Below are 23,544 nucleotides of genomic sequence, written 5' to 3'. Positions count from 1 at the left end.
CTCCCCCTCCCCTTCCCTTCCCTCCTTTCCTTCGTTTCCTTCTCTTCTCTTCTCTTCTCTTCTCTTCTCTTCTCTTCTCTTCTCTTCTCTTCTCTTTCTTTCAAGATGGAGTTTCACTCTTTTTGCCCAGGCTGGAGTGCAATGGTGCGATCTTGGCTCACTGCAACCTCCACCGCCTGGGTTCAAGTGATTCTTCTGCCTCAGCCTCCCAAGTAGCTGGGATTACAGGCACACGCCACCATGCCAGCTGATTTTGTATTTTTAGTAGAGACAGGGTTTCACCATGTTAGTCAGGCTGGTCTCGAACTGCTGACCTCAGATGATCTGCCTGCCTCAGCCTCACAAAGTGCTGGATTACAGGCATGAGCCACCACACCCAGCCTCAGATATTTCTTTACAGCAATATGAGAGTGGACTTAATACAGATAGCTTCTTTCCTTAAACCTCATGAACCAACCTCTGCCAGCTTCAAACTTGTCTTGTGCAGCTTTCTTATCTCTCAGCCTTCACAGAATTGAGGAGAGTTAAGGCCTTGTTCTGGATTAGGCTTTGGTTAAAGGGAATGTTGTCTTGTGTGATCTTCTATCCAGACCACTAAAACTTTCTGCATATCAGCATGACAACTGTTTAACTTTCCTGTTATTCATGTGATCACTGGAGTAGCACTTTAAATTTCCTTCAAGAACTCTTCCTTTGCATTTACAAATCTGCCTCACTATTTGGCTCAAGAAGCCTAGCTTTCAGCCTGTCTCGGCTTTCAACCTGCTTTTCTCACTATGCATAATCATTTTTAGCTTTTGATTTAAAGTTAAAGACGTGTGACTTTTCCTCTTACTTGAACACTTACAGGCCATTGAAAGGTTATTAATTGGCTAATTTCAATATTGTTGTGTCTCAGGGTACAGGGAGGCCCAAAGAGAGGGACTGAGTTGGGGGAACAGCTGGTTGTTGGAGTGTGAGGATACATACAACATTTATTAAGTTCACCCTCTTCTATGGGCATGGTTTATGGTGCCCCAAAACAATTATAGTAGTAACATTAAGGACCACAGATCACCGTAAGAAAAAAAATAATAATGGAAAATTTTGAAATATTGCAAGATTTAACAAAATGTGACACAGAGACATGAAGTGTGCATGTGCTATTGGAAAAATGGTGCTAACAGACTTGCTGGATGCCAGGTTGCCACAAACCTTCAATTTATTTAAAAAAAAAAAAACCAAAAACATAGTATCTGAGTCACAATCAAGTGAAGCACAATAAAATGAGGTATGCTTGTACTGATATGTACACACATAGGTATACATACATGTTAAATAAAAACTATGGCATTTCCTCTGGAAGTTTGATTTAACATTCATTTGAAGTACCTTGGCTCACTGGTGTGAGTGTGTTACTAAATTTCTTTTAAGGACACATTCCTCTTTGAGAGAATGCTGGTTTGAAAAATAAATATGAGAGCTATTGGTCCAAATTACTATTATAGATTAAAAATCAAATTGTTTTACAGAAAATTGTTAGTCAAACCATGCTGCCAAAATGGGGGGGAAACAATTCATAATTCTGGGTTTCTAATAATTTATTCATTCAACATCAGCAAATATTTGTTGAGTGTCTACAGCTTGCTGGATACTGTTCTAGGCCCCTTTGTTCATCAGTGAATGAAAGAAACAAAAATTCCTGTCCTCATAAATTCTAGCAGTGATCCAGGGGTGGAGAATAAGCAATGAATAATAAACAAAAAATTAGTAAATGATATAATATATGGTATATTAGAAAGTGATAAGTGCTGTAGAAGACGAAAACATAGAGTAGGGTAAGGAGAATGGGGACTGCTAGATTTGGGAGGGTGGTTGTAATATCAAGTATACGTATCAAATACAGTAGTCAGTGTGGGCCTTGTTGAAGTGAGATTGAACCCTTGAAGGAAGTAAAATACTCGTTTCTGGTAGAGGAATCATAGCCAAGGGCATAAATAAGATTATAGCTGTAGTGTGTGACAAATAGCAAGGAGGCTAGTGTGTTTGGAGTAGAGTAGGATGATGGAGGCAGTAATAGGAGGTGAGGCCAGAAAGTTATAGGGGCATTTTTAAGACTCTGGGTTTTATTCTTGAGTGAAACAGAGTTTTAACAACCTACATCTGAGTGTTTTGTGATCACTGGAATGTTCAGAGGAGTGATTGAAAGAGACTTACATTTTTAAAAACACTACCCTGACTGCTATGTTGATGACAGACTGGTTAAGGGGTAAGTGTAGAGGCAGGGAGACTAGCTGGGAGCAATCTAGGCCCAAGACGATGGTGGTGGCTTGGACCAGGGTGATTGATAGCGGCGGAGGTGGTGGGATGTGGTTAGATTCTGAATACATTTTGAAGATAGAACTGATAGGATTTTCTGACAGATTAGATAGATGTGTGTATGAAAGAGAGAATAAAGACTCCAGGATGATTCCAGGGTTTTTGATCTGAGCAACTAGAAGGATGGAGTTGCCATCAACTGAAATGGGAAAGGCTGTGGGTGGACCCCATTTGGAACAAAAGATCAAGAGTTCAGTCTTCTGCTGTGGTATGACTTGGAAATTCTGAAACTACTTTCCATGTATCCTGGGACTGAGCACATACGTAAAGTGAGGATAATAGGAGGTAGGTCTCTCATTGTTAGAAAAGGGAGTTACAAATATGGAAAGGGAGGAGACTAGAATTAAAGGAAGAGACCACCCCTCATATTGTCTTATGCCCAATTTCTGGCTCCAAAGAAAGAAGAAGGAAAAATTAAAAGGCAAAAATGAAATCCACGGGCAGACAGCCCACTGCTGCACCCTGGGCCTGGTAGTTAAAGATTGACCCCTGACCTAACCGGTTATGCTATCTATAGATTCCAGACATTGTATGGAAAAGCATTGTGAAAATCCCTGTCCTGTTCTGTTCTAATTACTGGTGCATGCAGCCCCCAGTCACGTACCCCCTGCTTGCTCAATCGATCACGACCCTCTCACGCGGACCCCCTTAGAGTTGTAAGCCCTTAAGAGGGACAGGAATTGCTCACTCGGGGAGCTCAGTTTTTGGAGACATGAGTCTGCTGATGCTCCCAGCTGAATAAAGCCCTTTCCTTCCACAACTCAGTGTCTGAGGGGTTCTTGTCTGTGGCTCGTCCTGCTACAGAATGAACCCTTTGATATTGGAATAGAATTAGAGATATTAATGTAAACCTATGGTTTTTAATATTGAGATACAGAGATGAATATACATATACACCCTCAAACATACTTTCTTAACTTCATTACTGAGATGACCTGTGACAAATGACCCTCCAATAACAATGATCACACAACACCCAGATGTAGGTTTTTAAATGCCACTCTCCAGTAAAAAAATCAGGTGCCTTTGAGAACTAGCCTATTCTGGGCCAGGGCAGAGAAAGGGTAAGATGAGCCTGGGACATTTTATTGTGCCAGAAACTTTAAAAGTGCTCAAGTAATGATGACATGTCAAAAGGACAGGAAACAAAGGGGCTCACTTTGGCCAAACCTAGCAGTCTTTTAGCATCAAAATAAAGAATGAGCTGGGTGCAGTGGCTTGCCAGTCATGGTGGCTTACACCTGTAATCCCAGCTCTTTGGGAGGCTGAGGCAGGTGGATCACTTGAGGCCAGGAGTTTGAGATCAGCCTGGCCAACATGTTGAAACCCCGTCTCTACTAAAATTACAAAAATTATCCGGGCACTAATTAGCCAGCTACTCAGGAGGCTGAGGCAGGAATCCCTTGAGCTCAGGGGTTCAAGACCAGCCTAGACAACATTTTGAAACCCCATTTTTACAAAAAAAAAAAAAAAAATACAAAAAAATTAGCTGGACATGGTGACACATGCCTGTAGTCCTAGCTACTTGCAGGGCTGAGGTGGGAGGATCACTTGAGTGTGGGAAGCAGAGGCTGCAGTGAGCTGCGTTCATGCCACTGGACTCTAGCCTGAATGACAAAGTGAGACCCTGTCTCAAAACACAAACAAAAACAGAATAAAATTGAATTTTTATCTTATGCCATACACAAAATAAACTCAAAATGGATTTAAGATTTAAACATAAGACCTGAAACCATAAAATCCTAGAAGAAAATATAGGGGAAAGCTCCATGACATTAGTCTTGGCAATGATTTTTTTAATATGACACTAAAACGGGCAACAAAAGCAAAAATAACAAGTAGGGCTACATCAGATTAAAATGTTTCTGCACAGCAGAGGGAACCATCAACAAAATGAAAAAGTGTCCCACAGAATGGGACAAAATATTTATAGTCCATATATCTATCTGATAAGGGATTAAATCCAAAATATATGAGACTCATACATCTCAATAACAGAAAAACAAATAACCTGATTTAAAAATGGGCATAGGAGCTGAATAGACATTTTTCCAAGGAAGACATAAAAATGGTCAACAAGTATATGAAAAGGTGTTCAACATCACTGATCATCAGGGAAATACAAATCAAAACCACAATGAGATAGCACTTCAAACACGTTAGAAAGACAAAAGATAACAAGTATTGGTGAGAATACTTGTTACTGGTGAGGAAAGGGAACCCTTGTACACTATTAATGGGAATGTAAATTAATACAGCCATTTTGAGGCTGGGCATGGTGGCTCACACCTATGGTTCCAGCTACGTGGATGCCTGAGGTGGGAGGATTACTTGAGCCCAGGAGGTTGAGGCTGCACTGAGCTGTGTTCATACCGCTTCACTCCAGCCTGGGCAACATAGCGAGACCCTATCTCCAAAAAATAAAAAAGTATAGCCATTTTGAAAATCAGTATGGAGGTTCCTCAAAAATTTTTAAATAGAACCACCACAGGGTTCAGGGGCTCACACCTCCCAGCACTTTGGGAGGCCAAGGCGGGTGGATCACCTGAGGTCAGGAGTTCAAGAACAGCTTGGCCAACATGGCGAAACCCCATCTCTACTAAAAATACAAAAATTAGCTGGGTGTTGTGGCGCGTGCCTATAATCCCGGCTACTCGGGAGACTGATGCATGAGAATCGCTTGAACCCAGGAGGCAGAGGTTGAAGAGAGCCAAGATTGTGCCACTGTGCTCCAGCCTGGGGGATACAGCAAGACTGTCTTAAGAAAAAAAAAAAAAAAAAAAAGAACTACCATGTGATCCAGGAATCCCATTTCTGGGCATATGTCCAAAGGAAATGAGTTGAAGAGACTTCTGCACTCTCATGTTCATTGCAACATTATTCACAATAGCCAAGAAATGGAAACAGTCTTTAAGTGTTCATTCACAAAAGAATGGACAAAGAAATTGTGGTAGGGTGAGGTGCAGTGGCTCACACCTGTAATCTCAGCATTTTGGGAGGCTGAGCAGGAGGATCACTTGAGCTCAGGAATTCAAGGCCACCCTGGGCAATATAGCAAGACCCTGTCTCTACAAAAAATAAAAAATAGCTGGACATGGTGCATATAGTCCTAGCTACTAGGGAAGCTGAGGCAGGGGCATGGCTTGAGCCCAGGGAGTTTGGGGCTGCAACGAGCACTCCAGCCAGGGTGGCAGAGTGAAATACTGTCTCCAAAAAAAAGAAAAATCATGGTTTATATATGTGTGTGTGTGTGTGTGTGTGTGTGTGTGTGTGTGTGTGTGTATATGCGCACAAATATAAAATGGTATGTATGTGTGTGTATCTGTATGTCACACATATATCTGTGATGTAGAGTTTTAATTTTGCTAGATGAAGAGTTCTGGAGATTGGTTGCACAACAGTGTGAATGTACTTGACACTACTGAACTGCACACTTAAAAAAATAAAGGCTGGGTGCGGTGGCTCACATCTGTAATCCTAGCACTTTGGGAGGCCAAAGCAGGCAGATACCTAGATCAGGAGTTCAAGACCAGCCTGGCCAACATGGTAAAACCCCATCTCTCCTAAAAATACAAAAATTAGCCAGGCATGGTGACGCGTTCTTATAAGCCCAGCTACCTGGGAGGCTGAGGCAGGAGAATCGCTGGAATCCAGGAGGTAGAGGCTGCAGCAAGCCAAGATCTTGCCACTGCACTCCAGCCTGGGCAACAGACCTAGACTCAGTCTCAAAAAAAAATTAAAAAATAAAAAAAACAAGATGATATGTTATGTGTATTTTGCCACAATTTTAAAAAATCTAAAAAACAAAATTAGGGAACCTTGTACAAAATATATTGAAGTCATGAGAGAAGAACTGTTGAAGATTAAAGAAGACTAATATGACATGACAACTGAATACAATTTGTGATTCTGGGTTGGATGGACCCTGAATCAGAAAAAAATATATATATTTTGCTTTGCAGTAACACACTGGAGCAATTGACTTAAATATGAGTAAGACCTGTGGATCAGTTAACAGTACTGCGTCAACTTCTCGAATTGGATAATTATACTATGGTTATGTTAGAGGATGTTCTTGTTCTTAGGAAATACATAGACGTATTTGGGAAATAAAGGGTCATAATGTCTACAATTTCAAGTGGCTCAGAAAATAATGATATATTTATATATGACATGGATTAAGAGAATGATTAAATATTGGAAAATGTTAATTATCAGGGAATCTGGATAAGGAGAATATGAAGTTTTGTACCATTCTTGTAACTTTTGTAAATCTGAAATTGTTTCAAAACAAAAAATTGCAAAAAGGAGTTTGATCTTGAACACGTGAAGTTCAAGGTGTCTATCAGACATCTAAATAGAGATGTCAAATAGGCAGTTGTACACACATTGTGAAGTTTAAGACAAAGATTTAGGCTAAAGTTATCAAATTTGGGGTCTACATATAAATGACATTCAATGCTATGAGAGTTGGTAACGTCACCAAGGGCATGATCTTATGTGGAATAGAACCAAGCACTGGGCTTTGGAACAATCCAACATTCTAACATTAAATATTTCATTATATTTCCCTCAATAATATTTATAACTTCACTGTTAGTCATCCTGTTAGTCATCCTAGAAGAAGAACTTGGGATTTATTTGAAAGCAACTTGTGAGGAGCCCGAGCACAGTGGCTCACGCCTGTAATCCTGGCACTTTGGAAGGCCAAGATGGGCAGATCATCTGAGGTCAGGAGTTCGAGACCAACCTGGCCAATATGTCAAATTCTTGTCTCTACTAAAATTACAAAAATTAGTCAAGCGTGGTGGCACACACCTATAATCCCAGCTACTCAGGAAGCTGAGGCAGGAGAATCACTTGAACCTGGGAGGTGGAGGTTGCAATGAGCTGAGATCACGCCACCGCACTCCAACCTGGGCAATAGATGGAGACTCCATCCGAAAAAAGCACAAAAATAAAAATGAAAGCAACTTGTGAAGAGAGAAGAAACAGTGTTAACAGCTGAGGAATGAAATTATCGTCTGTTTCCTATCCCTAGCGTATGATGACTACAGCTTATTTTCTTTTTCCAGAAGTTTTGGTGCTTGCTTGCCAGCAGGTTGTTCCCAGAGATTGTCTGTGTTCTAGAAAGTGACGTCATTTTGCATGGTAGAGAGCAGCTGGATAGAAATAGGCCTGCCTATCTCACGGCAGGGCAGAGCCTTGGAATGCAGAGTCTTTCATTCAAATCACACCGAACTTCCTGATGTGAAATCAGCCATCACCTCACAAGCTCATCTCATCAATTTCCTGGTAGAAGCAGCTGTGCTGCCAGGGATAGAATCCTCTGGCCAGCCATTATTAGATCTGAAAAAGCACCCCTTGTTTTCCCTTTAGTGCTCAAGCTTTAGTATCTGCCAGTTTGAATGGTAGTGGAGTTTAGGGATTTGTATGTACTTAAACTGAATGAGGTAGAGAGCCTAATGGTCATGACAGAATTGACAGACACCCTTTCCGTGGAGTGTTGAATCACATATGCATTGCCTCTGATCAGTCTGCTTGCTTGAAACTAATGTCAAAGGCAATGTCTAGTGTTGCCTCTTATCTTTAATAGGAAACTAGACATAGAACCCTTGTTCCCCTGTGCAGAAATTTGCCATCAGAGAACTTCATCTATCCTTTAATACTTTTGCTGTGCCCTGGAAATGATTTCTTTGCTCGTCTTCCAGCATACATCACTCACTCCTACCAACTAATAATAAGCATATCTAAATCTTGTAGACCACTTTGCAATTTACAAAGTTATATATGTATTATCTCATTTAATCTTGATAGCAGAACTAAAAAGGAGAGAGTCTTATCCCCGTTTTGTGGTGAAGGAATCATAGCTCCAGATCATATACCACCTGTAAGCAGCTGTGATCCTTATATCCCTGATGACAATACCTTAGTTCCACGTTGAACCAGATGAAGAAATGTAGCTTTGTTAATTATATTATCTAACAAAGTCTCTTTAGTGTGATATAGGAAATACCTCACACAAAAGACCATTTTACTATATATAGTATAACATCATGTTGTTTACCTTAAATATATATAATCTTTTTTTAAGACAGGAAAAGAGTCCTTTAAAAGGCCTACTGGAAGTAGACGGGAGATCTCAATGTCATGAACATTGAAGAACATATCTTTTTGTCATTGTTATGGTTTTGTTGTGGTTGTTTGGAAACAACAGAAGTCATATGGACTGAAACTATTGTTTCTTACGGCATGTATGATCATTCTGGTTTTTCTGTAAAGAGTAGAGAGAGACATGTTTCCTTTTCATCATTTGCAAGCATCGTCTAGATTATAGGGCAGCAACTGTCACTGTTAGATTTCAATAATGTAAAAACTTAACAATAGAAATCAGGCCCAGGGGAAAAATCCACTCACTTTGGCAGCAGAACTACATTAAGAAAGCTCAGGGGCAAGGAGACAACAGGCAAGGAGACAGTTTTTCCTATGGAGACAGACTAGGTTCTATCAGCAATTCTGGTATCCTGCATCATTGCCAGCAGGCACTCTGAAGGGAATGAGATGAACCACAAGACAACGTGTTGGTAAGAATATATCCTTTGCAACCTTAGTGCAGAATGGGGAATTTCTTTTGAGCTTGATCCATTTTTGTTCCCTAGAGTCAGAAACATGTTTGCTTGAGGAATCTCAGGAGTAGAATCTTTGGGTATGGATTGGGGAGAGGAGTGGGCAGAGAACAGGACAACGAAGGCTGGTTTTAGAGAGGTAGAGCAAAGATGCCGTAAACAAGCATAGCAGTTAGAGTATTGTGAAATGAAATTTGGGAGTTAACCTTCAGGCCTTTATCATCGTAAGAGTCATTTTCTTTCTGGTGCTAGCAGCATTCTTCTGTTGAGGTAGTTCCCCGGTGTCTCTTCTTGAAAGTGGGAGTTCAAACTTTTTCTTTTTTCCTTCTACTCATCATGACTAGAGTATACCTGAGCAGATATTTGTGTTTGTACATTGTAGTTCAGTGGTATTCATGTTTTAATCATTAGAAAACTTTAAAGAAATATCAATGCATGTGTCATTTTTCAAAAGCCCCCCACATGATTCTAATGTGTAGCCAAGGTTGACACTGTTCAAGAGCAGTGTTTATCAAACTTTAACGTATAAATGAATCATCCGGGGATCTTGTTAAAGAGGATAGAGCCTAAAATTCTGCATGTAAAATTTTCAACATGCAGAACACTTTGAGCAGCAAATTCCAGAACAATGGTTCTCAAACTGGTATACAATTAAAAAAAAAAAAAATCAGCTGAGGAGCTTAAAAAAAAAGGCAATCCCTACTCAAATCTGTCCTTTAATACTTTCGCTGTGCCCTGGAAATGATTTCTTTACTCGTTTTACTCATTCTTTACTCTACAGTAAGAATCTGTAGGAGAGAAACTGAGCATTTGAACATCAGCTAGACGGTGAAACTGAACTTTATAGCACTCATCACCTCACAGAAATATCAATGTAAACAACTATCCATGCATGAAAATACCTTCACAAGAGCTAGGGAGATCAGATGAGAGATTGCAGCAATGAGGTATCATGTAGAAATAAGAAAAGATACATTGAAGAGGGCAGGAAAGATAGTTTTACGTTACCCTCGTCACACTTCCCTAAACCTCAGACAGCACAGCATGGAGAAAGATACCCTCTGTGTGAGGGAAGGAGGAGTGGGTACCGGACATTGCCTCATTCCTCAACACTGGTCCTGTCCCAGTAAAACCCATCACTAGGTAGGCCCCCATGTTCCCTGACTCCAGGCGTGTACCTACAGACTAGGCTTCCAAGTCCACCGCAGTGCCAAGCTAGATCCTGCAGCACCAGGCTCCAGGCCTGCTCAGTGGACCCTGCCTCCAGGCCAGCCCCTGCAGACCTAGTCTCCAGGCCTACCCCAGGTTCCAGAACAGCCCAGAGGCAGGTCAGCCCACATAATCCCAGGCTTTAAGCCTGCCCCAGTGCCAAGGCAGCACGCTAGGCCTCAGGCACCAAGCCATCACCTTCAGACACGGGCTCTAGGCCAGGCTGATTCTCGTGACCCCACCCTGTAGACGAGCCTCTGCAACCCCACACTCCAGCAGCTCCAGGGTTTAGCGCTTTTCTAGCAGATCCAGGGTCCAGGCTTATACTAGTAGACCCCAGCACTGGGCTGGAACCCATGGACACAGGCTCTAGGAACATCCTTGTGGACCCAGGTTCCAGGCTGGCTCTCATAGCTCCAGGACCTAGGTCAGCCCTCAAAAACCTAGCTTCCAGACCAGCACCTACACACCTACCCTCCATGCACATCCCCATAGACCCAGTCTTCAGGCCAGCCCCCAGGGCTACAGGTACCATGCCAATATCCATGATCCCAGGCCCCAGACTAGCCCCTACAGATCCAAGCTTTGTTCCTGCCCTAACACCAGGCTGGCCCCAGACTCCAGGCCAGTCCCCATAGACCCAACCTCCAGTGGACTCAGAATCCAAACCTGCTCCAACAAACCCAGGGTCCAGACCCACTCCTGTAGATACCAGTGCCAGGACAGTCTCCATGAACCATGTCTCCAGGACCACCCCTGGAGACCCATGATCCAGGCCAGCTCCTGTAGACCCAGGACCCAGCCTGCCCCCACAAACTCAGGCTCCAGGCACACCCCAGCACCAGACCAGCCTCTTTGAAATCAGTCTTCAGCCCTTTGTAGCTGCAGGGTCTTCATCCATGGATTTAACCAATCATGGATCAAATATGTAGTTAAGCCTACAATGGTTCCGTCTGTACTAAACATGTACAGACTTTTTTTCTTGTCATTATTCCCTAAACAGTACAGTATAACTGTTATTTACATAGCATTTACTTTGTATTAGGTACTACTAGTAATCTAGATATTATTTAAAATGTGTGGGAGGATATGCATATGTTGTTATATGCAAATACTATATAATTTTATGTAAGGGACTTGAGCATCTGTGGATTTTGGTATTCTCAAATGGTCCTGGAACCAATTCCCCACAGATGCTGAGGGATGACTATATTCAAAGTGCTGAAGGAGAAAACAAGAATGCCTGGAAGCTGTCCTTCAGAAATGAAGGAGCAATGAAGGCTTTCTCAGATAAGCAAAAGCTGAGGGAGTTCATCACCACCAAACTTGTCTTATGAAAAAGGCTGAACGGAGTTCTTCAAGCTGAGAGAAGAGGATGCTAATTAGCAAACATTAAAACATATAAAAGTATAAATCTCACTGGTAAAAGTGTACACAAATTCAGAATAATATTGTAATGGTGGTAAGTTACTTATATCTTTAGCATGAAGGTTAGGCAAAACTATTTAAAAATACTAATAGCGCTGGGTGCAATGCCTCACGCCTGTCATCCTAGCACTTTGGAAGGCTGAGGCAGGTAGATCACTTGAGGTCAGGAGTTCGAGACCAGCCTGGCCAACATGATAAAACCCCGTCTCTACCAAAAAATACAAAAATTAGCTGGGTGTGGTGGCATGTGCCTGTAGTCCCAGCTACTCAGAAGGCTGAGGTAGGAGAATCACTTGAACCTGGGAGGCAGAGGTTGCAGTGAGCCAGTATTGCGCCTCTGAACTCCAGGCTGGGCAACAGAATGAGACCTTGTCTTGGAAAAAAAATAAAAATAATAATAGCTATAACAGTTGCTTAAGGATACACAATATAAAAAGATGTAAATGTTGATAGTAAAAACAAAATATGAGGGGCGAGTAGAGTAAAAGTACTGAGATTTTTTATGCACTCAAAGTTGTTATCAGTTTAAAATGGCCTGTTATAACTATAAGATGTTCTGTGTAAGCCTCATGGTAACCACAAAACAAAAGCCTATAGTAGATTCACAAAAAACAAAAAGGAAGGAATCAAAACCTTACACTAGAGAAAATAAATCACAAAGGAAGATAGCAAGAGAAGAAGGAAAAAAGGATCCACAAAACAATCAGAAAACTAACAAAATGGCAGTAGTAAGTCATTACCTATCAATAATTACTTTGAATGTAAATGGATTAAATTCTCTAATCAGAAGGCATAGAATGGTTGAATGAATTTAAAAAACAAGAGCCAACTATATGTTGCCTACAAGACACTCACTTCACCATTAAGGACACACATAGACAAAGTAAAAGGGTGGCAAAACATATTCCATGCAAATAGAAATCAAAAGAAAGCAGGGGTAACTATTCTTATATCAGATAAAATAGACTTTAAGTTAAAAGCTGTAAAATGAGACAAGGTCATTATATAAAGACAAGGAGGTCAGTTCATCAAGAGACTATAACAATTATACATATACATGCGCCAACACTGGAACACCTAAGTATATTAAACAAATATTAAAGGACCTGAAGGGAGAGATAGATCGAAACACAATCATAGTAGGGGACTTAGATACCCAACTTTAAGCAATGGACATTTCATCCAGACCAAAAAAAATCAATAAGGAAGCATTGGACTTAAACTATACTTTACATCAAATGGACCTAATAGACATATACAGAACATTGCATCCAGCAACGACATCATATACATTCTTCTCTAGCACACATGGAACATTCTCCAGGATAAATTTTATGTTAGGGCCAGGTGCGGTGGCTCACGCCTGTAATCCCAGCACTTTGGGAGGTCAGGGCAGGCGGATCACAAGGTCAAGTGATCAAGACCAAGCTAACCAACAAGGTGAAACCCCATCTCTACTAAAAATACAAAAAAATAAGCCAGGCATAGTGGCACCCACCTGTAGTCCCAGTTACTCGGGAGGCTGAGGCAGGAGAATCGCTTGAACCTGGGAGTTGGAGGTTGCAGTGAGCCGAGATCGTGCCACTGCACTCCAACCTGGCAACAGATTGAGACTCCATCTCAAAAAAATAAAAAATGTTTAGGCACAAAACAAGTCTAAATAAATTTAAATGAGTTTAAGAAGATTGAAATCATATCAAATATCTTTTCTACCCACTAAAGTATGAAACTAGAAGTTAAGAACTGAAGGAATTTTAGAAAATTTCCAAATACATGGAAATTAACGTGCTTCTAAACAATAGGTCAAGAAGTTAAAAGGGAACTTTTAAAATATCTTGAGACAAAAATAGAATACAAAATACCAAAACTTATGGAATGCACCAAAAGCAGTGCTAAGGGGTGAGTTTGTAGCAATAAACATCTATGTCAAAAAAAGAAAAAAGGCCCATTGGTTCATGCCTGTAATCCCAGTGCTTTGGTAGGCTTAGACAGGAGGACCACTTGAGCCTGAGTTTGAGGTTACAATGAGCTATCATCATGCCATTGTGCTCCAGCCTGGGCAGAGAAATACCCCATCTCTAAAAATAAAATAAGAATTGGAGACTGATGTGAGTAATAATAAAACTCCAGTCCAGCCGGGTGCAGCGGCTCACACCTGTAATCCCAGAATTTTGGGCAGCCAAGGCAGGTGGATCACCTGAGATCAGGAGTTCGAGGCCAGCCTGGCCAGTGTGGTGAAACCCTGTCTCTACTAAAAATACAAAAATTAGCTGGGCATGGTGGCATGCACCTGTAATCTCAGCTACTCAAGAGGCTGAGGCAGGAGAATTACTTTAATCCGGAGGCAGAGGTTGCAGTGAGATGATATCGCACCACTGCTCTCTAGCCTGTGCAACAGAGTAAGACTCCATCTCAAAAAAAAATAAATAAATAAAAAATAAAACTCCAGTCCCTTGCAAAAAAAAAAAAAATTTACAACCTTCTCATCAAGTAAATATTTGGACATATTCAGGAATGTCCAACCAATACTGGATATTTTTGCTGTAGAGACAATTCTCAAGTCTAAAACTCTATGTCAGATTAAAACAAAACAAAAACCCAGAACAATCTCCAACTGGAAATTTGATTTAAGAACAAATTTCATTTCTGCTGTGAGACTCATTATTGGAGAATATTTGTAGTCTCTATTTCTGAAGCCAACTTTATTATTTTCAAAGCCAGAATTATAGTAGAAAACAAATATTCCTAGTAGTAGTTTTTTCGTAGAAGATACCTTATCCTCACATAACTTATAGTTTAAAGAGTTTCTGTTTCTCTCATACTTCATCTTGTTGGGAGCTATCAGCATTCAGGGTTTGGATTTTTTCCGACACACGATTTTCTTCTGGAAACCTACTAATTAAAAAAAGGATGCAGGGCTAGGATACTGCACTGTGTTAGAGATTTTATTATTGAGCCATCTCCAAAGAATGTTGGACCAAGATTCAAGTTTAGCAGAGCTAATACATAAATGGAGTTGAGCAAACAGGAGAATGGAGAACACATCAGTGCCCTGTTTGAAAATATCAATCCCTTACCTGGTAGGCCTGATGATTTTTAATGGAGATGAGATTGTGGATTTTTTGTGACAAGAATTGTCTAGTTTAATGTTCAAGAATTAGCATCGAAGACAGATCAAAAGGTCCGTATTTGTCCTCCCTGTAAATTCCTTGTCCTGGGAGGGTGTTAATATGCCCAATTTGGCAATGAACGTATGGATTTTTATGATTAATATCCATATTTCAAACCCAAGCAGGTGCTCTGGAGCAGTACTGTCTGAGTGCACAGAATGCAGCAGCAGCAGTAGCAGCAGCAGCAAAGACCTGTCCCAGGCACTCAGGGCTCATTTGTATGGCTGCACCGATGCTGTGGGAGCTGTGTACATCAAAGCCACTGCAGTCCCCATCACAGAGCCTCACTGAGAAAAGGATTGTTCTGCTGCTTTTCTTTCCCATCGGAGTTCCACTCCATAATCTAATGCCCTTTAGCTGGAGAGGGTCTGGGAGAAAGGGAGCTGAATGTGCAAAGCAAAGAACAATTTGAGTACAGTGCTCAAAAATAATTGGCAGCTTCAGGTAAAATAAAGTTCTAGAATGGTAAAAATCACAGCATCTTAACTCTGGCAGAGACCTTTACAGGTCATACAGTCCATCTTCCCTTGCCTGTTTTCAAAACTTAAACCATTCCAATTGGATAAGAACTAATTGTTCATTTTAGGACTTCCAGAAATAAAATTACAGAGCTGTCTTTGAAATCTGTTCAGATATATAGTACCTCTTTCACTGTAAGTTCATTTTTAAGTTAACCCAAATCCATCATGTTCCACTTAAAACTGGTTTTTGTTTGTTCAGTCATGTATAGAGATGTATAATGACTAGTCAGTGTCCTTTATGGAAAAGTCATTGAAGATCAGCCATAGTTAAATTACCACTTCAACTGTCTTTTCAGTGGCTAAAATCTATCAAATTCCTTAAACAGTTTTTCTATGGCCAGTTTTTTTAGTATCTTACCTGTTATTATTACTTTCTCCTTCATTTTCCATGCCCATCTTTGGTTGTAAAGCTTAAACTGGACCCAGTGCTGCAGAAATATCTGATGAATACTTAGTAGAGTGAAAAACTCACCTCATGTTTCCTAAATACTTGTAGTTTTTGCTTTGCACACTAGTGTGAGACCAAAAATTACCATGCTAACTGACTCTATATGATCTTAATAATCAATGAGAAAATTTATGATACATAATTGTGTGTCAAAACATTTGAAACTCTATTTCTATTGGTTATATATGTATAGAGAAATGAAAAAAAAAAAAACCAGTAAAACTAATGTTAGTAAGCTGTAATTTAAAACATTATAAATAATGAGAAATGAAGTTTTATTTATAGGCATACCTCAGAGACATTGCAGGTTTGATTCCAGACCATTGCAAAAGCAGGTATCACAAAAAAGCAAAGTCAGACAAATATTTTGGTTTCCCAGTGCATATAAAACTTATGTTTCTGCTGAGACCGTGTCCACCCTGGGAGCACAGAGCCTCGCCCTCGCCGCTCTGCCTCCCGTCCACACCCACCACCAGCTCACCACGGATGATGATATCACTGTGCTTGTTGACAACGGCTCCAGCATGTGCAAGGCCGGCTTTGCAAGTGACGATGCCCATCCCGGGCCACCTTCCCCTCCGTTGTGGGGTGCCCCAAGCACCAGGGTGTGATTGTGGGCATGGCTCAGAAGGACTCATGTGGGCAATGAGTCCCAGAGCAAGAGAGGCATTCTGACCCTGAAGTACCCCATTCGAGCAGGACATCGTCACCACCTGGGACGACATGGAGAAGATCTGGCGCCACACCTTCTACAACGAGCTGTGTGTGGCTGCCAAGGAGCACCCCATGCTGCTGACCAAGGCCCCCCAAACCGTAAGGCCATCTGCAAGAAGATGACCCAGATCATGTTTGAGATCTTCAACACACCAGTCATGTACGTGGCCATCCAGGCCGTGCTGCCCCTGTACACCTCTGGCCGTACCATTGACATTGTGATGGACTCGAGTGACAGGGTCACCCACACTGTGCCCATCTATGAGGAGTATGCCCTTCCCCATGCCATCCTGCATGTAGACCTGGCTGGCCGGGACCTGACTGACTACCTTATGAAGATCCTCACCTAGCGCAGCTACATCTTCACCGCCACAGCCAAGTGGGAAATCATGCATGACATCAAGGAGAAGCTGTGCTATGTCACCCTGGACTTCGAGCAGGAGATGGCCATGGTGGCCTCCAGCTCCTCCCTGGAGATAGCTACAAGCTGCCTGATGGCCAGGTCATCACCATCAGCAACAAGCGGTTCCACTGCCCCGAGGTGCTCTTCCAGCCTTCCTTCTTGGGCATGGAATCCTGTGGCATCCATGAAACTACCTTCAACTCCATCATGAAGTGTGATGTGGACATTCTCAAGGACCTGTATGCCAACACAGTGCTGTCTGGCGGCACCACCACATACCCTGGCATCGCTGATAGGATGCAGAAGATCACCGCCCTGGCACCCAGCACAATGTAGATCAAGAGTATTGCTCCTGCCAAGCGCAAGTACTCCATGTGAATCGGCAGCTCCATCCTGACCCTGCTGTCCACCGTCCGGCAGATGTGGATCAGCAAGCAGGAGTACAATGAGTCAGGCACCTCCATCGTCCACCGCAAATGCTTCTAGGTGGACTGTGATGTAGTTGCGTTACACCCTTTCTTGACAAAACCTAACTTGTGCAGAAAACAAGATGAGATTGGCATGACTTTGTTTTTTTTATTTTGTTTTGTTTTGTTTGGCTTGACTCAGGATTTAAAAACTGGAATGGTGGAGGTGACAGCAGTTGGTTGGAGCAAGCATCCCCCAAAGTTCTACAATGTGGCGAGAGACTTTGATTGTACATGTTTTTAATAGTCATTCAAAATATGGTGAGATGCATTGTTACAGGAAGTCCCTTGCCCTCCTAAAAGCCACCCCACTTCTCTCTAAGGAGAATGGCCCAATCCTCTCCCATGTCCACACAGGGGAGGTGATAGCACTGCTGTCGTGTAAATTATGTAATGCAGCATTTTTTAAATCTTCGCCTTAATACTTCTTTATTTTGTTTTATTTTGAATGCTCGGCCTTTGTGGCCCTCCTTTTTTGTCCCCCAACTTGAGATGTATGAAGGCTTTTGGTCTCCCTGGGAGTGGGTGGAGGTAGCCAGGGAATACCCATACACTGACTTGAGACCAGTTGAATAAAAGTGCATGCCTCAAAAAAAACTTACATTTCCACTATATTGTAGTCTGTTCAGCATGCAGTAGCATATGTCTAAAAAAACAACGCACATACCTTCCTTTAAAAACGCTTTGTTGCTTAAAAAAAATGCTAATGACCATCTGAGCTTTCAGTGAGTAGTAATCTTTTTGCTGTAAAAGGGTCTTGCCTCAGTGCTGGGGACCTTGCTCTGCATTAGGTTTTGGCTTAAGGGAATGTTGTGGCTAGTTTGATCTTCTGTCTCAGGGATCCTCAACCCCCAGGCCACAGACCAAGCCACACAGCAGGAGGTGAGTGGTGGGTGAGCAAGACAAGCTTCATCTGTATTTACAGCTGCTCCCCAATACTTGTATTACCATCTGAGCTACGCCTCCTGTCAGATCAATGGCAGCATTAGATTCTCATAGGAGCGCAAACCCCACTGTGAACTGTGCACATGAGGGATCTAGATTTCATGCTCCTTATGAGAATCTAATGCTTGATGATCTGTCACTGTCTCCCATCACCCCTAGATGGGACTATGTAATTACAGGAAAACAAGTTCAGGGCTCCCACTGACTCTACATTATGGTGAATTTATAATTATTTCATTATATATTACAATGTAATAATAGGCTGGGCATAGTGGTTCACACCTGTAATCCCAGCACATTGGGAGGCCGAGACAGGTGGGATCGCTTGAGGTCAGGAGTTTGAGATTAGCCTTGCCAACGCGGTGAAACCCCATCTCTACTAAAAATACAAAAATTAGCTGGGCATGGTGGTGCATGCCTATAGTCCCAGCTACTTGGGAGGCTGAGGCAGTAGAATTGCTTGAACCCGGGAGGCTGAGGTTACAGTGAGCCGAGATCGCACCACTGCACTCTAGCTTGGGCAACAGAGCAAGACTCCGTCTCAAAAAAAGAAACAAAAGTAATAATAGAAATAAAGTGCCCAATAACTGTAATGTGCTGGAATCATCCCGAACCCCCCTGCAACCTGGTCCGTGGAAAAATTGTCTTCCACAAAACTGGTCCCTGGTGCCAAAAAGGTTGAGGACCGCTGTTTTATCTAGACCATTAAAACTTTCTCCATATTGGCAAGAAGGCTCTTTCACTTTACCATTCATATGTTCACTGGAGTAGCACTTTGAATATCCATCAAGAATTTTTTCTCTGCATTCACAACTTGGCTAACTGGCACAAGATGCCTAGCTTTTGGCCTTTCAACATGTTTTTCTCATTAAGCTTAATCATTTCTAGGTTTTGCTTTAAAGTTAGAGACAGGTGACTCTTCCTTTCACTTAAACACTTAAAGAGGCCATTTTAGGGTTATTAATTGGCCTAATTTCCATATTGTGGTATCTGGAGGAATAGGAAAGCCTGAAGAGAGGGAGGAAAATGGAGGAATATCCTGTCAGTGGAGCTGTTAGAATACACACATTTATGGGTTATGTTCACTGTCTTCTATGCGGGTGGTTCATGGCACCCCAAAACAATTGGAATAGTAACATCAAAGATCACTGATCACAGATTAACATAACAGATACCATGAAAAAGTTGGAAATATTGTGAGAATTAACAAAATGTGACAGACACACAAAATGATCACGTGCTGTTGGAAAAATGATGCTGAAAGACTCGCTCAGTGCAGGGGTGCCACAAACCTTCGATTTATTAAAAAAAAAAAAAACCCCACAATATCTACAAAACACAATAAAGCGAAACACAATAAAACCAGGTGTGTCCGTATTTATAAAAAAAAAAAAATCCCAAGTAATTTGAATCATACTTGCCTCCTTTTTGTCATATGGTTTATGATACTGAGAAAACATCTTTTCTGTGCCTTGGTGAGTTGTCATCATACTCCCTTCTAGGTTTGGATGAGCTTCCAATATTTTACACTTTGTGCTTTCAGTGTCATGAAATATCTGCAAGAGTTTCTTTAATGTGAAGTTTTTGCCAGCATCACTTCCTCTGGGACATCTTCATACCTTTCGTCCCAACCACTTTCCTCATTTACATAGATTAGTTTTCCTTCACTAAGTTCCTCTGGTGCATATCTAGAGTCCCTTACATAGCAGCAATGTCAATAATCCCACAGTTAAGCTATTTCTTCTATAACCCTACTTACATTACTGTTACCACTTTTTGTTACTTTGCTGCATTTTCATCTTTGTTAGCCAGTTCCCTCTTTCAGTTATCTGTTTTTGGGTTTCATCATTGGAAGACAAGGAGGCAACCCCACTGCACACTTTGCTGTTTGTGCATTAACTGAATAACAGATGCACAGTGACTAGTCACCGACAGACTGTGAAAGAAGTGACGTGATTTGACACTGATCATGATACACATCTGTTATTTATGTTGTGAACTGAAGAGCTAGCAATCAAGTTTGTACTTCATTTAATTACTCACAGTTAATAAACCATGGCAACTGAAATTTCAACCCTATGGTTTGGGGACTGACATTCTTTCATTTTAGAACCATGCAAAGCAAGGACAACCTCAGTCAATTCCTACATTCCTTCAGGCCCACTGCTAATGTTCTGATTGCTGGTCAGTTATCTACTGTGACATTCAGATCTTTTTCTGATATATATAGCCTTACTAACTTCATCTTAGTGAAGTTTTTCTTTCTTCTCCAGGGGCAATACATTTGATCTTTCCTCTCTGACATTTATGCTCTTGGCTTCTGACCACTCTCCTTCAATCTCTAAATTTGTTTGAAATACTGATTTGCCCTGCTAGCTTGTGATCATTTGCAAATTAAATAGACATTTTTCCATTCATTAATGTGAATACTAATTACCCCGCAGAATGTCAGTTCCTGAATACTAGCACAGGTTCACCCAGCCAGCTCATCCTTATCCTTTGGTCATACTGTCCAGTCAGTTGTGTAAGGAACTCTGTAAAGGTCCTGGGTGGGGCCTCAGAATCTATATATTTAAATGCTTTCCGTATTATAGCTAAGTTTGATTTATAATATAAACCATGCTTTCCTGGTTTTTAGTAATCTTACTATAGACTAATAGAAGTTTAGATCTGACAAATATACTAGAGATTGTTTTGTCAAATCTACTCATTTTGTAAGTGAGAGAACGAAGGCCAGAGTTGCCAGATGACTTGCCCATGGCTTCCCAGTTACAGGCAGAGTAGGAACTAAAACTGGTGGTTGCAAATGCCAAATCTTTTTTNCCCAGTTACAGGCAGAGTAGGAACTAAAACTGGTGGATGCAAATGCCAAATCTTTCTTTTTCTTTTCTTTTCTTTCTTTCTTTTTTTTTTTTTTTTTTTTTTGAGATGGAGTCTCGCTCTGTCACCCAGGCTGGAGTGCAATGGTGTGATCTTGGCTCACTGCAAGCTCCACCTCCTGGATTCACGCCATTCTCCTGCCTCAGCCTCCCGAGTAGCTGGGACTATAGGCGGCCGCCACCACGCCTGGCCAATTTTTTGTATTTTTAGTAGAGACGGGGTGTCACCATGTTAGCCAGGATGGTCTCAATCTCCTGACCTCGTGATCTGCCCGTCTCGGCCTCCCAAAGTGCTGGGATTACAGGCGTGAGCCACTGCTACTGACCTTTTTTTTTTTTTCCTAGACAGAGTTGTTCTGTCGCCCAGGTTGGGGTGCAATGGTGTGATCTCAGCTCACTGCAGCCTCCGCCTCCCAAGTTCAAGCAATTCTCTCACCTCAGCCTCCCAAGTAGCTGGGATTACAGGTGTATGCCACCACGCCCAGTTAATTTGTGTATTTTTGGTAGAGACAGGATTTCAGCGTGTTGGCCAGGCTAGTCTTGAACTCCTGACCTCAAGTGATCCGCCCATCTCAGCCTCCCAAGGTGTTGGGATTACAGGCGTGAGCCACTGCGCCCACCCCAAACTCCCAGTCTTTCAACCTAATTTCCATCCTGTGGGACACAATCAAAGTCGTTGATCATCATCTTTTTCAGACTCTCCTGTGGTGATTTTTTTATGTGTATCTGTGGAATAATATCTGAAGAGAGATGCTCAAGTAGGTTTCTCTGTAGTGAATGGGAAAGCAGTTGCGGCAAGGATTGTTGAGGTAGTAGGAGCTATGGAGGCCTGGAGCAGCTCTGGAGGCCTTAATCCAGTCCTGCTCCAGTGCTTACCCTCTGCCTCCTCTGTGCCTGCCCACTGGTGCCTAAGCTGCTGTCCACTGGGGGCTTAGGTATCTATTTGACTTGTGCACACAGTGCTTGTTTCTGGAGGCAGTGTATAGAGAAGATGGGAATGTGGGGTTGTGTGGGGGTTGAATATACTATTCTGTAAAGCTTTTTCTATTTCCATAAGATATTTTCACAACTGAAGACAGAGAGAAATGAGTCTCTGCTGACAGAGAGAAATGAGTCTGTCTGTAGTTCTGAGAGACGCACTAAGGAGTAGAGCATCATCCCTTTGATATGTTGTGTGAGTTCATGAAAAATGAATGGAGAATGTTGAATAGTATGTATAATAGCAACAGTTAATGCTTACATACCCATTCTGTCTTGAAGAAAATCAAAAACAGAATTTTGCTACTTCCTAATCTCCCTGAGTTCACCTGTCACAGGCAACAGCAGTGTTTGAAATGCTAGTGTGTCTTGTAGCCATTTTAAAGACTGAAGAGCTGCATAGTTCAGGGAAACTGAGATCAAGGGACTTCCTTATAAATTGTCCTTACCTTTTCTCTAGCACTTGCTGCCTGGGACCCTGGCCTCTCACTAGGCCCCAGAAGATGTAAGATAGCATTTCACAACAACATGATATTTTAGAGCCAGAGGTGGAGACGGTGTGGGGCGGGGGTACCTTAGTACTCTTCTGCTTCGATTCCAATTCCAAAATTTTTGTTTTCTCTGCTGAGACCCCAAATGGTCAACAAACTTAGCTATGTTGCACAGTTTGTTTAGGGCTAGATTTAGACTAGAACTCAGGTTTTCTGATTCCCAGGCAAATGTGGTTTTGGCTGTATCATACTGTGCAAAAAAACATTGTCAGACTTCTTAAATGAAATACAAATTCCTGGGTGATTTGGCAGTTGTGAATCTTGCTGGCTGTAACAGACTTTTGGAGGAGATAGGACTGTATTTTTATAGCTGAGGAAACCAGATCAAGGAAACTAGTGTAAATACTGGTCCATAGGCTGAAAAAAAAAAAAATCCTCACAGCCTCCCTATTATAACTTTTCAACTTAGGGTGCCAGAAAGGGCTCCATTAATGATTTAAGTTAAGGTTTACATTGAAGACTGGTACAAAAATGTATATAAAGTACCTAGTTTGCTTATGTATAGATACATTAGATCTCAGAATAAAGAGAAGGGAAAGAGTATGTTTAAAAATTAGAAGATTGGGGCCAGGCACGGTGGCTCACACCTGTAATCCCCAAACTTTGGGAGGCTGAGGCAGGTGGATCACTTGAGGTTGGGAGTTTGAGACCAGCCTGACCAACACGGTGAAACCCTGTCTCTACTAAAAATACAAAAATTAGCCAGGTGTGGTGGTGCATGCCTGTAATCCCAGCTACTTAGGAGACTGAGGCAGGAGAATCACTTGGTCCTGGGAAGTGGAGATTGCAGTGAGCTGAGATCACACCACTGCACTCCAGCCTGGGTGACAGAGTAAGACTCCATCGC

At 41.8% G+C, this 23,544-nt stretch overlaps 1 protein-coding gene and 1 pseudogene across 4 annotated transcripts in view; both read left to right on the top strand.

Moving 5' to 3' along the window:
• Nucleotides 1-23,544, top strand: part of FRMD5 (FERM domain containing 5) — a 348,152-nt gene that overhangs the window by 203,418 nt on the left and 121,190 nt on the right. The gene's annotated exons all lie outside the window — the stretch shown is intronic.
• On the top strand, nucleotides 16,270-17,529 carry LOC108521304 (actin, cytoplasmic 1-like; annotated as a pseudogene).

Source organism: Rhinopithecus bieti, unplaced genomic scaffold, assembly GCF_001698545.2.
Source record: "Rhinopithecus bieti isolate Rb0 unplaced genomic scaffold, ASM169854v2 scaffold_55715, whole genome shotgun sequence".
Classification (NCBI taxonomy): Eukaryota; Metazoa; Chordata; class Mammalia; order Primates; family Cercopithecidae; genus Rhinopithecus; species Rhinopithecus bieti.
Note: the sequence above shows the minus strand (reverse complement) of the source record. Positions and strands in the feature narration are given on the sequence as shown.